Raw genomic sequence first — 13,217 nt, 5'->3', positions numbered from 1 at the left:
CCCCAGTGCAGACAGTCGGCCCTGCCCCGAACCTACTCGGTGGTTTGAAGGTTAACCTCTTGGGGAAAAGCAGCGATTCGCCTCGCGGTGCGTGCCTCCGCGGATCTAAACCCCCTCGATCGATGTGGGGCCAGAGGACCCCTTTTCCCCGTACGAAACTGTCAGCTCACCATGGGCTCGACGTCCGTGGGTCGGGGAGTTGAGCGCTTACGCGCGGCGGGACCTTATAACCTGCAGCGGCTGAGGAGCGAAGATTTCCAGGGTGGGCCCCCGGGGATGCCATACCCCGAGCAGCCTGTCGGCCCCGCTCCTAGCACGCTGGCAAGCAATGGAGTCTTCCCCGCGGCAGCCACCGCCCTCGCCCTAGCCTCGCCGTCGGTCGATGAAGAACGTCGTTCGCCCTCCTCTGGCTCGGGATTTGGAAACGGCCTGGCCTTCGCCTACTCCGTCGGGCAACTGCCTTCCGCCAGCCCCTTCCCTCGAATCCCCTTCTTCCATTTTAGACCCGATCAGGGGATTGGTCAGCCCAGCCCTGGGGTAAGAAGAGGGGTTGGGGTCGGTTCGGCTTCGGGTGCCCCGCTCGGCCAAAGGTTCCCCTCGCTTTGGAAGCACGCGAGGTCGCGGAGGGTGTCGGGGTTATTTTTTCGGCTCCCTGGCTTCGCGGGAGCGGCCTTCGGCTAGGGCCGAGGCCGTCCGGCCCGCGCAGATTTGGACCGGGGTCCGGGGCGAGTACCTGCCTCTCTCACGAAGGGAGTGTCACCGGTAAGAAGCCTCTTCCCACGTCTGCTTGCCGACTTACGCTCGCCCCGACGAGAGGCCCAACCGAAAGAGTGGAAAGGGGCAGAGATTTCCAGGGTCGCCCCACCAGGGATGCAATACCCCAGTGCAGACTGTCGGCCCTGCCCCGAACCTACTCGGTGGTTTGAAGGTTAACCTCTTGGGGAAAAGCAGCGATTCGCCTCGCGGTGCGTGCCTCCGCGGATCTAAACCCCCTCGATCGATGTGGGGCCAGAGGACCCCTTTTCCCCGTACGAAACGGCCGGCTCACCATGGGCTCGACATCCGTGGGTCGGAGAGTTGAGCGCTTACGCGCGGCGGGACCTTATAACCTGCAGCGGCTGAGGAGCGAAGATTTCCAGGGTGGGCCCCCGGGGATGCCATACCCCGAGCAGCCAGTCGGCCCCGCTCCTAGCGCGCTGACGAGCAATGGAGTCTTCCCCGCGGCAGCCACCGCCCTCGCCTCGCCGTCGGTCGATGAAGAGCCGAGTTCGCCCTCCTCTGCTCGGGACTCGGAAACGGCCTGGCCTTCGCCTACTCCGTCGGGCAACTGCCTTCCGCCAGCCCCTTCCCTCGAATCCCCTTCTTCCATTTTAGACCCGATCAGGGGATTGGTCAGCCCAGCCCTGGGGTAGGAAGAGGGGTTGGGGTCGGTTCGGCTTCCGGTGCCCCCGCTCGGCCAAAGGTCCCCTCGCTTTGGAAGCAGAGGGTGCCGGGGTTATTTTCGGCTTGACGCCTAGTCCGGTCCCTGCCGGTTCCCGTGGAGGCCCGCGGTCAAAACCAGCTCCCCGGCTGTCGGAGCCGGAGCCCCGCAGCCCGAGCGGACGCACCGAGTCCCTCATGTAAGGGATAGCCGCCCCTACGGAACGGCCCGGACTGGGACCAGGCACCCCCAGGCGCCGAAGGGGTGGGTCGGCCGTGTTGCCGAAGCTTAGCCGGCGCTGATGACCGCAGCCCCTAACGATGCCCACAGGCGGGGGAGCCAAGGAGAGCACTAGGAAGACGTGGCGGGGTCGGACGGCTCAATTTCCAGGGTGGGACCCCGGGGGTTCAGTACCCCGGGCATCCGGTCGGTTTCGCCGGCGCGACCCCAAGCCTTCCACGGCCCCCTTCGTGGGTGCAGGGATACCGTGCAGGGTGCAGGCTTAGACGCCAATTCCCCAGAAGTTTTAGGGATAGGGTTTGTCCGGGCGCCACCGCAGCGACAACCTCGCAAGAAGCTCTCTTCCACAAAAGCACGGGCAACGTTCGTGTGCGAGTGTTGGTCTCCCATGGTCTACCGACTCCCCCGGGCGGCCCAAGCGTTACGCCCACGGCCGGGCCCTCGAGCAGGCGCACCCCTGGTGCCTCTCGTAAGGGAAGGCTACGGTCCTCAACCCCTCGTATGGCGGGGAGGGCGCATTTGAAACGCTAAAGGACGAGCCCTGTTCGGGACCTGGCGGGGATCCGCGGATTGGCGAGAGGGATGGGTCTGCCGTTGGTCAGAGGGGACGCACCCCTGGGACGCAGTTTGGCATTAGCGACCGATGGCCCATCTACGACCATGTACTCCGGGAGCGCCAAGGAGGACGCGGGTGGGCTTTGGGGGCAGACTCAATTTCCAGGGTCTGGGCGCCGGGGGTGCAATACCCTTAAGCGCTCATGTCGGTTTCGTCTGCCGCCCGCCTCTGGCCCGGCTCCTAGTGACGGGTGCTGTGAACGTGCGATCGTGCTTGCGGTTGAAGAGTTCAAAGGCTACCGCTGGGGATAACACGCCCGGGGAATTTAGAAACCCCCCCCTCCGCTACAATCTCTGCTTCTGCCGGACTCGGAGGGGAGCCGCCCCGGGGGCGACCGCTCCCTCTCCTCTTCCGCGGCGTGCCGCGCGCTTCGCCGTCAGCAGCGGAGCGAACCTTTTTCTCGGTCCGCAGCTCTTCAGGCGTAGGCGGGCAGCGCTAACAGGGTACACTGGGGACCACTCGACCGCAACCGCTCCTCCGACCGACGAGCATACCTACCGCGGATACGCCACGGTGGGTCTAAGCCTCGTCGCCGCCGCGAGGAGCAGGCGGGAGCCGTCCCTTTTCGTGCTGCGGAAATAAACCGTGGACACAGAGGTGTGTCTGCGCTCTCCGACCGGGCGGGGGGCGATTGGACTTGCCCGAGGGACACTAGGCGAGGCGCTGCCGCGGGAGCCGGAGCTCCGCGCTGGACGCTGCCGCCGCCGCCGCCGCCCCCCACCCACGGTACGGTGGAGTACGCCCGTTCCATACGCTTCGTAGCAAACCTCAGCCGAAGCAGAGAGTCCTACCGCTGTGGCAGGAGCGGGGCCGTGCGAGGACCACACTGGCACCGCGCTACACAACCTTAGGCAGAGGACCACAGCCGCTCACGGGGAGCGGGGGATTGATGCGCGACCAAGACTGAGGCTAAGGAACGCTTTACCATAAACCGGCCGGGGCCAATACCCCTGACCGAGCAAAGTGCCCTGCCCCGCCGGATCGCGCTGTGTCAGATCGATCAAAAGAGCGGAGAGCCGAGACTCTACCGCTGGGAGTTTGTGGAGAACGGCCTGGCTTGCGTCCCGTCCTCCCGCCCTCGACCTCACATGGCTAGCCTCACCCGCCGGGAGCCACCCCATTGGGGACCGTAGGGCGGAGAAGGGGTCTCCGCGTCCGGAATTTACTTGTGGAGAACGGCCTGGCTTACGTCCCGTCCTCCCGCCCTCGACCTCACATGGCTAGCCTCACCCGCCGGGCGCCACCCCATTGGGGACCGTAGGGCGGAGAAGGGGTCTCCGCGTCCGGAATTTACTTGTGGAGAACGGCCTGGCTTACGTCCCGTCCTCCCGCCCTCGACCTCACACGGCTAGCCTCACCCGCCGGGCGCCACCCCATTGGGGACCGTAGGGCGGAGAAGGGGTCTCCGCGTCCGGAATTTACTTGTGGAGAACGGCCTGGCTTACGTCCCGTCCTCCCGCCCTCGACCTCACATGGCTAGCCTCACCCGCCGGGCGCCACCCCATTGGGGACCGTAGGGCGGAGAAGGGGTCTCCGCGTACGGAATTTCTTGTGGAGAACGGCCTGGCTTACGTCCCGTCCTCCCATGGCTAGCCTCACCCGCCGGGCGCCACCCCATTGGGGACCGTAGGGCGGAGAAGGGGTCTCCGCGTCCGGAATTTCTTGTGGAGAACGGCCTGGCTTACGTCCCGTCCTCCCGCCCTCGACCTCACATGGCTAGCCTACCCCGCCGGGCGCCGCTCCATTGGGGATACGGTACGGCAAAGCGCGACGCCGCACGATGCCAACACTTTGTGCAAAAACCTGGCAGAGTCGACCAAAACCTCGCTTCTTTGACCGGTATTTTTGATGCTTTTCTCTGCCGCCGAAGGTGCACTGAGGGTCGGATCGCCCAAAATTTTTACCGGTCGTTTTGGTCTGCGGTTCTTCCGAGAGGTGCCCGCCTGACAGTTCTTTTTCAGCAGCCTCCGAAAGGCCATCCAGCGGGCAAGCCAGGGGTTGGCAGCCGCCGGCGGTGAGCCTTCCCCGGCCGGGGCAGACGGCTCCGACCGCAAAATTTTTTCGACTTTCGCCGAGGCCAAAACCCCATGCACTTTTAAAGCCTGCCCGCAGCGCCGTCTCCTGTCAGACGTCCCTTGCCGCCTGCGGTGGTCCTCGCCCGGCAGAGAGAAGCCGGAGTCGCCCCCTCTCCGGTTCTTTTTCACCATTCCGGAGCTCTGAAATCTGCCGGACACCGAGTGACCGAGGACGCTTCCAGGAGGGCGGCAGCGAGAGGCAGAGTGCCACCGGTCGGGTCGCCGGTTCTCCCACACTTTGAAAATTTTTCGCTTGTTCTGGTGGGATGGAGAGAGAGCGTGGCTTATGCGCCCTCTGCCCCGCGGTCCGCCCTGGCTGGCCTTACGCCGGTGGTTCGCCAGGCCACCGGCACCTTGTACGGCGGGGACGGCGTGGCTTATGCGCCCGTCAACCCACCTACTCGCCCCGGCTAGCCTTTTACCCGGAGGGCGCCACGCTCCGGGTACCAGTGAGCGGCACGAACCCAGTCATACCATGCCGCTCACCTCGCGCCCTCTCCGGCCTCCGCCGCGGAGACCTCCCGCTAGGACCTGCGGGGGGCGATTTCTGCCAAAATCTACAAAGTCCCCGATGGTTAAGGACGTAGACTGTTGAGCGGGACCTACACACTCTTGTAGCCGATGGGGCTCGCCATTTCCCGCAGAAAATGGACCACCTCCCGCAGAGGAACATGAAATGCCCCTTCCCGCGGGACCCGAAGGACCGCTCTGTCCGAGCAGGCCTCCAGGACCACGGCACGCAAAAGCGACTCAGTCCCGCTGGCATTACGGATCTGACTTTGTGCAAAAACCAGGCAGAGTCGACCAAAACCTCCCTTCTTTGACCGGTGTTTTTGTTGCTTTTCTCTGCCGCCGAAGGTGCACTGAGGGTCGGATCGCCCAAAATTTTTACCGGTCGTTTTGGTCTGCGGTTCTTCCGAGAGGTGCCCGCCTGACAGTTCTTTTTCAGCAGCCTCCGAAAGGGCATCCAGCGGGCAAGCCAGGGGTTGGCAGCCGCCGGCGGTGAGCCTTCCCCGGCCGGGGCAGACAGCTCCGACCGCAAATTTTTTTCGACTTTCGCCGAGGCCAAAACCCCATGCACTTTTAAAGCCTGCCCGCAGCGCCGTCTCCTGGCAGACGTCCCTTGCCGCCTGCGGTGGTCCTCGCCCGGCAGAGAGAAGCCGGTTTCGCCCTCTCACCGGTTCTTTTTCACCATTCCGGAGCTCTGAAATCTGCCGGACACCGAGTGACCGAGGACGCTTCCAGGAGGGCGGCAGCGAGAGGCAGAGTGCCACCGGTCGGGTCCCCGGTTCTCCCACACTTTGAAAATTTTTCGCTTGTTCTGGTGGGATGGAGAGAGCGTGGCTTATGCGCCCTCTGCCCCGCGGTACGCCCTTGGCTAGCCTTACGCCGGTGGTTCGCCAGGCCACCGGCACCTTGTACAGCGGGGACGGCGTGGCTTATGCGCCCTCTGCCCCGCGGTCCGCCCTGTCTAGCCTTACGCCGGTGGTTCGCCAGGCCACCGGCACCTTGTACGGCGGGGACGGCGTGGCTTATGCGCCCGTCAACCCACCTGCTCGCCCCGGCTAGCCTTTTACCCGGAGGGCGCCACGCTCCGGGTAGCAGTGAGCGGCACGAGCCCAGTCATACCATGCCGCTCACCTCGCACCTTTTCCGGCCTCCGCCGCGGAGACCTCCCGCTAGGACATGCGGGGGGCGATCTTGACCAAAATCTACAAAGTCCCCGATGGTTAAGGACGTAGACTGTTGAGCGGGACCTACACACTCTTGCAGCCGAAGGGGCTCGCCATTTCCCGCAGAAAATGGACCACCTCCCGCAGAGGAACATGAAATGCCCCTTCCCGCGGGACCCGAAAGGACCGCCCTGTCCGAGCAGGCCTCCAGGACCACGGCACGCAAAAGCGACTCAGTCCCGCTGGCATTACGGATCTGACTTAGTGCAAAAACCTGGCAGAGTCGACCAAAACTCCCCTTCTCTGACCGGTATTTTTGTTGCTTTTCTCTGCCGCCGAAGGTGCACTACGGGTCGGATCGCCCAAAATTTTTACCGGTCGTTTTGGTCTGCGGTTCTTCCGAGAGGTGCCCGCCTGACAGTTCTTTTTCAGAAGCCTCCGAAAGGCCATCCAGCGGGCAAGCCATGAGTTGGCAGCCGCCGGCGGTGAGCCTTCCCCGGCCGGGGCAGACAGCTCCGACCGCATAATTTTTTCGACTTTTGCCGAGGCCAAAACCCCATGCACTTTTAAAGCCTGCCCGCAGCGCCGTCTCCTGTCAGACGTCCCCGCCGCCTGCGGTGGTCCTCGCCCGGCAGAGAGAAGCCGGAGTCGCCCTCTCTCCGGTTCTTTTTCACCATTCCGGAGGTCTGAAATCTGCCGTACTCCGAGTGACCGAGGACGCTTCCAGGAGGACGGCAGCGAGAGGCAGAGTGCCACCGGTCGGGAAGCCGGTTCTCCCACACTTTGAAAATTTTTCGCTTGTGCTGGTGGGATGGAGAGAGAGCGTGGCTTATGCGCCCTCTGCCCCGCGGTACGCCCTTGGCTAGCCTTACGCCGGTGGTTCGCCAGGCCACCGGCACCTTGTACGGCGGGGACGGCGTGGCTTATGCGCCCGTCAACCCACCTACTCGCCCCGGCTAGCCTTTTACCCGGAGGGCGCCACGCTCCGGGTAGCAGTGAGCGGCACGAGCCCAGTCATACCATGCCGCTCACCTCGCACCTTTTCCGGCCTCCGCCGCGGAGACCTCCCGCTAGGACATGCGGGGGGCGATCTTGACCAAAATCTACAAAGTCCCCGATGGTTAAGGACGTAGACTGTTGAGCGGGACCTACACACTCTTGCAGCCGAAGGGGCTCGCCATTTCCCGCAGAAAATGGACCACCTCCCGCAGAGGAACATGAAATGCCCCTTCCCGCGGGACCCGAAGGACCACTCTGTCCGAGCAGGCTTCCAGGACCACGGCACGCAAGAGCGACTCAGTCCCGCTGGCATTACGGATCTGACTTAGTGCAAAAACCTGGCAGAGTCGACCAAAACTCCCCTTCTCTGACCGGTATTTTTGTTGCTTTTCTCTGCCGCCGAAGGTGCACTACGGGTCGGATCGCCCAAAATTTTTACCGGTCGTTTTGGTCTGCGGTTCTTCCGAGAGGTGCCCGCCTGACAGTTCTTTTTCAGCAGCCTCCGAAAGGCCATCCAGCGGGCAAGCCAGGGGTTGGCAGCCGCCGGCGGTGAGCCTTCCCCGGCCGGGGCAGACAGCTCCGACCGCATAATTTTTTCGACTTTCGCCGAGGCCAAAACCCCTTGCACTTTTAAAGCCTGCCCGCAGCGCCGTCTCCTGTCAGACGTCCCCGCCGCCTGCGGTGGTCCTCGCCCGGCAGAGAGAAGCCGGAGTCGCCCTCTCTCCGGTTCTTTTTCACCATTCCGGAGCTCTTAAATCTGCCATACTCCGAGTGACCGAGGACGCTTCCAGGAGGGCGGCAGCGAGAGGCAGAGTGCAACTGGTCGGGAAGCCGGTTCTCCCACACTTTGAAAATTTTTCGCTTGTGCTGGTGGGATGGAGAGAGAGCGTGGCTTATGCGCCCTCTGCCCCGCGGTACGCCCTTGGCTAGCCTTACGCCGGTGGTTCGCCAGGCCACCGGCACCTTGTACGGCGGGGACGGCGTTGCTTATGCGCCCGTCATCCCACCTACTCGCCCCGGCTAGCCTTTTACCCGGAGGGCGCCACGCTCCGGGTAGCAGTGAGCGGCACGAGCCCAGTCATACCATGCCGCTCACCTCGCACCTTTTCCGGCCTCCGCCGCGGAGACCTCCCGCTAGGACATGCGGGGGGCGATCTTGACCAAAATCTACAAAGTCCCCGATGGTTAAGGACGTAGACTGTTGAGCGGGACCTACACACTCTTGCAGCCGAAGGGGCTCGCCATTTCCCGCAGAAAATGGACCACCTCCCGCAGAGGAACATGAAATGCCCCTTCCCGCGGGACCCGAAGGACCACTCTGTCCGAGCAGGCTTCCAGGACCACGGCACGCAAGAGCGACTCAGTCCCGCTGGCATTACGGATCTGACTTAGTGCAAAAACCTGGCAGAGTCGACCAAAACTCCCCTTCTCTGACCGGTATTTTTGTTGCTTTTCTCTGCCGCCGAAGGTGCACTACGGGTCGGATCGCCCAAAATTTTTACCGGTCGTTTTGGTCTGCGGTTCTTCCGAGAGGTGCCCGCCTGACAGTTCTTTTTCAGCAGCCTCCGAAAGGCCATCCAGCGGGCAAGCCAGGGGTTGGCAGCCGCCGGCGGTGAGCCTTCCCCGGCCGGGGCAGACAGCTCCGACCGCATAATTTTTTCGACTTTCGCCGAGGCCAAAACCCCATGCACTTTTAAAGCCTGCCCGCAGCGCCGTCTCCTGTCAGACGTCCCCGCCGCCTGCGGTGGTCCTCGCCCGGCAGAGAGAAGCCGGAGTCGCCCTCTCTCCGGTTCTTTTTCACCATTCCGGAGCTCTTAAATCTGCCATACTCCGAGTGACCGAGGACGCTTCCAGGAGGGCGGCAGCGAGAGGCAGAGTGCAACCGGTCGGGAAGCCGGTTCTCCCACACTTTGAAAATTTTTCGCTTGTGCTGGTGGGATGGAGAGAGAGCGTGGCTTATGCGCCCTCTGCCCCGCGGTACGCCCTTGGCTAGCCTTACGCCGGTGGTTCGCCAGGCCACCGGCACCTTGTACGGCGGGGACGGCGTTGCTTATGCGCCCGTCATCCCACCTACTCGCCCCGGCTAGCCTTTTACCCGGAGGGCGCCACGCTCCGGGTAGCAGTGAGCGGCACGAGCCCAGTCATACCATGCCGCTCACCTCGCACCTTTTCCGGCCTCCGCCGCGGAGACCTCACGCTCTGTTCTGCGGAGAGCGATTTTGGGCAAAATCTACAAAGTCCCCGATGGTTAAGGACGTAGACTGTTCAGCGGGACCTACACACTCTTGTAGCCGAAGGGGCTCGCCATTTCCCGCAGAAAATGGATCACCTCCCGCAGAGGAACATGAAATGCCCCTTCCCGCGGGACCCGCAGGACCGCTCTGTCCGAGCAGGCCTCCAGGACCACGGCACGCAAAAGCGACTCAGTCCCGCTGGCATTACGGATCTGACTTAGTGCAAAAACCTGGCAGAGTCGACCAAAACTCCCCTTCTCTGACCGGTATTTTTGTTGCTTTTCTCTGCCGCCGAAGGTGCACTACGGGTCGGATCGCCCAAAATTTTTACCGGTCGTTTTGGTCTGCGGTTCTTCCGAGAGGTGCCCGCCTGACAGTTCTTTTTCAGAAGCCTCCGAAAGGGCATCCAGCGGGCAAGCCAGGGGTTGGCAGCCGCCGGCGGTGAGCCTTCCCCGGCCGGGGCAGACAGCTCCGACCGCATAATTTTTTCGACTTTTGCCGAGGCCAAAACCCCATGCACTTTTAAAGCCTGCCCGCAGCGCCGTCTCCTGTCAGACGTCCCCGCCGCCTGCGGTGGTCCTCGCCCGGCAGAGAGAAGCCGGAGTCGCCCTCTCTCCGGTTCTTTTTCACCATTCCGGAGCTCTTAAATCTGCCGTACTCCGAGTGACCGAGGACGCTTCCAGGAGGGCGGCAGCGAGAGGCAGAGTGCCACCGGTCGGGAAGCCGGTTCTCCCACACTTTGAAAATATTTCGCTTGTGCTGGTGGGATGGAGAGAGAGCGTGGCTTATGCGCCCTCTGCCCCGCGGTCCGCCCTGGCTAGCCTTACGCCGGTGGTTCGCCAGGCCACCGGCACCTTGTACGGCGGGGACGGCGTTGCTTATGCGCCCGTCATCCCACCTACTCGCCCCGGCTAGCCTTTTACCCGGAGGGCGCCACGCTCCGGGTAGCAGTGAGCGGCACGAGCCCAGTCATACCATGCCGCTCACCTCGCACCTTTTCCGGCCTCCGCCGCGGAGACCTCACGCTCTGTTCTGCGGAGAGCGATTTTGGGCAAAATCTACAAAGTCCCCGATGGTTAAGGACGTAGACTGTTGAGCGGGACCTACACACTCTTGTAGCCGAAGGGGCTCGCCATTTCCCGCAGAAAATGGATCACCTCCCGCAGAGGAACATGAAATGCCCCTTCCCGCGGGACCCGAAGGACCGCTCTGTCCGAGCAGGCCTCCAGGACCACGGCACGCAAAAGCGACTCAGTCCCGCTGGCATTACGGATCTGACTTAGTGCAAAAACCTGGCAGAGTCGACCAAAACTCCCCTTCTCTGACCGGTATTTTTGCTGCTTTTCTCTGCCGCCGAAGGTGCACTACGTGTCGGATCGCCCAAAATTTTTACCGGTCGTTTTGGTCTGCGGTTCTTCCGAGAGGTGCCCGCCTGACAGTTCTTTTTCAGCAGCCTCCGAAAGGGCATCCAGCGGGCAAGCCAGGGGTTGGCAGCCGCCGGCGGTGAGCCTTCCCCGGCCGGGGCAGACAGCTCCGACCGCATAATTTTTTCGAACTTCTCCGAGGTCAAAATCCCAGGCACTCCGACGGAAGGTCCGCCGCGCGTCTCCCGTCTGACGTCCCCGCCGCTCGCGGTGGTCCTCGCCCGGCAGGGAGCTGCCGGATTCGCCCTCTTACCGGTTCTTTTTCACCTTTCCGGAGCTCTGATATCTGCCGCACACACAGTGACCGAGGACGCTTCCAGGAGGGCGGCAGCGAGAGGCAGAGTGCCACCGGGCGGGTCCTCGGTTCTCCCACACTTAGAAAATTTTTGCGCTTGTGCTGGTGCGAGGACGTAGGTCTTTCGACCGGGGCAAGCCTGGAGGGCGGTAGCCGGGATTGGCGCCCTATTCCCGGCTAGCTCTCGGAGGCTTCACCCGGTTGGAGGTTGGAGCTCCGACTTCCATGGGCATGTTCCTCACCGGGACCTACGACCAAGTGTGGCCGAGGGACAGTGACACATTCCCGGGTAGCCTGAGTGGCTGCTCCCGCTGAGCTACTTCCATGGGCACTATTCCTCCCCGGGACTTGCCGCCAAGTCTTGGCCGGGGGACAGTGACACATTCCCGGGTAGCCTGAGTGGCTGCTCCCGCTGAGCTACTTCCATGGGCACTATTCCTCCCCGGGACTTGCCGCCAAGTCTTGGCCGGGGGACAGTGACACATTCCCGGGTAGCCTGAGTGGCTGCTCCCGCTGAGCTCTCACTTCCATGGGCATGTTCCTCACCGGGACATACTACCAAGTGTGGCCGGGTTTCGAGCTCCAAACTCGGCTTGCACTTGGTCGCTTGGGGGGTCCCCTCCGCTCCGGGAAGGGCGCCCTCCAGCGGGCAGACGAGGGTACTTCTAGTCTGCCCGAGCTCCATGGGGCCCCTCTCGCCCCTAGGCTCCCCGCCCAGGGTTCCAGGGTCCCGGATACAGCCACCCTGTCGAGTTCGGTATAGGGTACCGGGCCTGGCTGGAATCACGCCGGGATCGGTGAGACCTCCTCGGCCGCGGCTCAGCCTCCAAACTCCCTTTCGCGGTTCTCTTCCCTTCAACTTCCATGGGCATGTTCCACACCGGGACCTCCGACCAAGTGTGGCCGGGGAACAGTCGCCCATGCCCGGGTAGCCTCAGCAAGTGCTCCCGCTGAGGTCAACTTGGAGGTTGGAGCTCCGACTTCCATGGGCACTGTTCCTCCCCGGGACCTGCCGCCAAGTCTGGCCGGGGGACAGTGACACATTCCCGGGTAGCTTGAGCGGCTTCTCCCGCTGAACTCTTACTTCCATGGGCATGTTCCTCATCAGGAACCAACGACCAAGTGTGGCCCAGGGACAGTGACACATTCCCGGGTAGCCTCAGCAGCTGCTCCCGCTGAGCTACTTCCATGGGCACTATTCCTCCCCGGGACTTGCCGCCAAGTCTTGGCCGGGGGACAGTGACACATTGCCGGGTAGCCTGAGTGGCTGCTCCCGCTGAGCTCTTACTTCCATGGGCATGTTCCTCACCGGGACCAACTACCAAGTGTGGCCGGGTTTCGAGCTCCAAACTCGGCTTGCACTTGGTCGCTTGGGGGGTCCCCTCCGCTCCGGGAAGGGCGCCCTCCAGCGGGCAGACGAGGGTACTTCTAGTCTGCCCGAGCTCCATGGGGCCCCTCTCGCCCCTAGGCTCCCCGCCCAGGGTTCCAGGGTCCCGGATACAGCCACCCTGTCGAGTTCGGTATAGGGTACCGGGCCTGGCTGGAATCACGCCGGGATCGGTGAGACCTCCTCGGCCGCGGCTCAGCCTCCAGACTCCCTTTCGCGGTTCTCTTCCCTTCAACTTCCATGGGCATGTTCCACACCGGGACCTCCGACCAAGTGTGGCCGGGGAACAGTCGCCCATGCCCGGGTAGCCTCAGCAAGTGCTCCCGCTGAGGTCAACTTGGAGGTTGGAGCTCCGACTTCCATGGGCACTGTTCCTCCCCGGGACCTGCCGCCAAGTCTGGCCGGGGGACAGTGACACATTCCCGGGTAGCTTGAGCGGCTTCTCCCGCTGAACTCTTACTTCCATGGGCATGTTCCTCATCAGGAACCAACGACCAAGTGTGGCCCAGGGACAGTGACACATTCCCGGGTAGCCTCAGCAGCTGCTCCCGCTGAGCTACTTCCATGAGCACTATTCCTCCCCGGGACCTGCCGCCAAGTCTGGCCGGGGGACAGTGACACATTCCCGGGTAGCCTCAGCAGCTGCTCCCGCTGAGCTACTTCCATGGGCACTATTCCTCCCCGGGACTTGCCGCCAAGTCTTGGCCGGGGGACAGTGACACATTGCCGGGTAGCCTGAGTGGCTGCTCCCGCTGAGCTCTTACTTCCATGGGCATGTTCCTCACCGGGACCAACTACCAAGTGTGGCCGGGTTTCGAGCTCCAAACTCGGCTTGCACTTGGTCGCTTGGGGGG

This window comes from Engystomops pustulosus, unplaced genomic scaffold (genome assembly GCF_040894005.1).
Source record: "Engystomops pustulosus unplaced genomic scaffold, aEngPut4.maternal MAT_SCAFFOLD_403, whole genome shotgun sequence".
Lineage (NCBI taxonomy): Eukaryota > Metazoa > Chordata > Amphibia > Anura > Leptodactylidae > Engystomops > Engystomops pustulosus.
The sequence above is the reverse complement of the archived record's forward strand: the minus strand, read 5'-3'. Positions refer to the sequence as shown.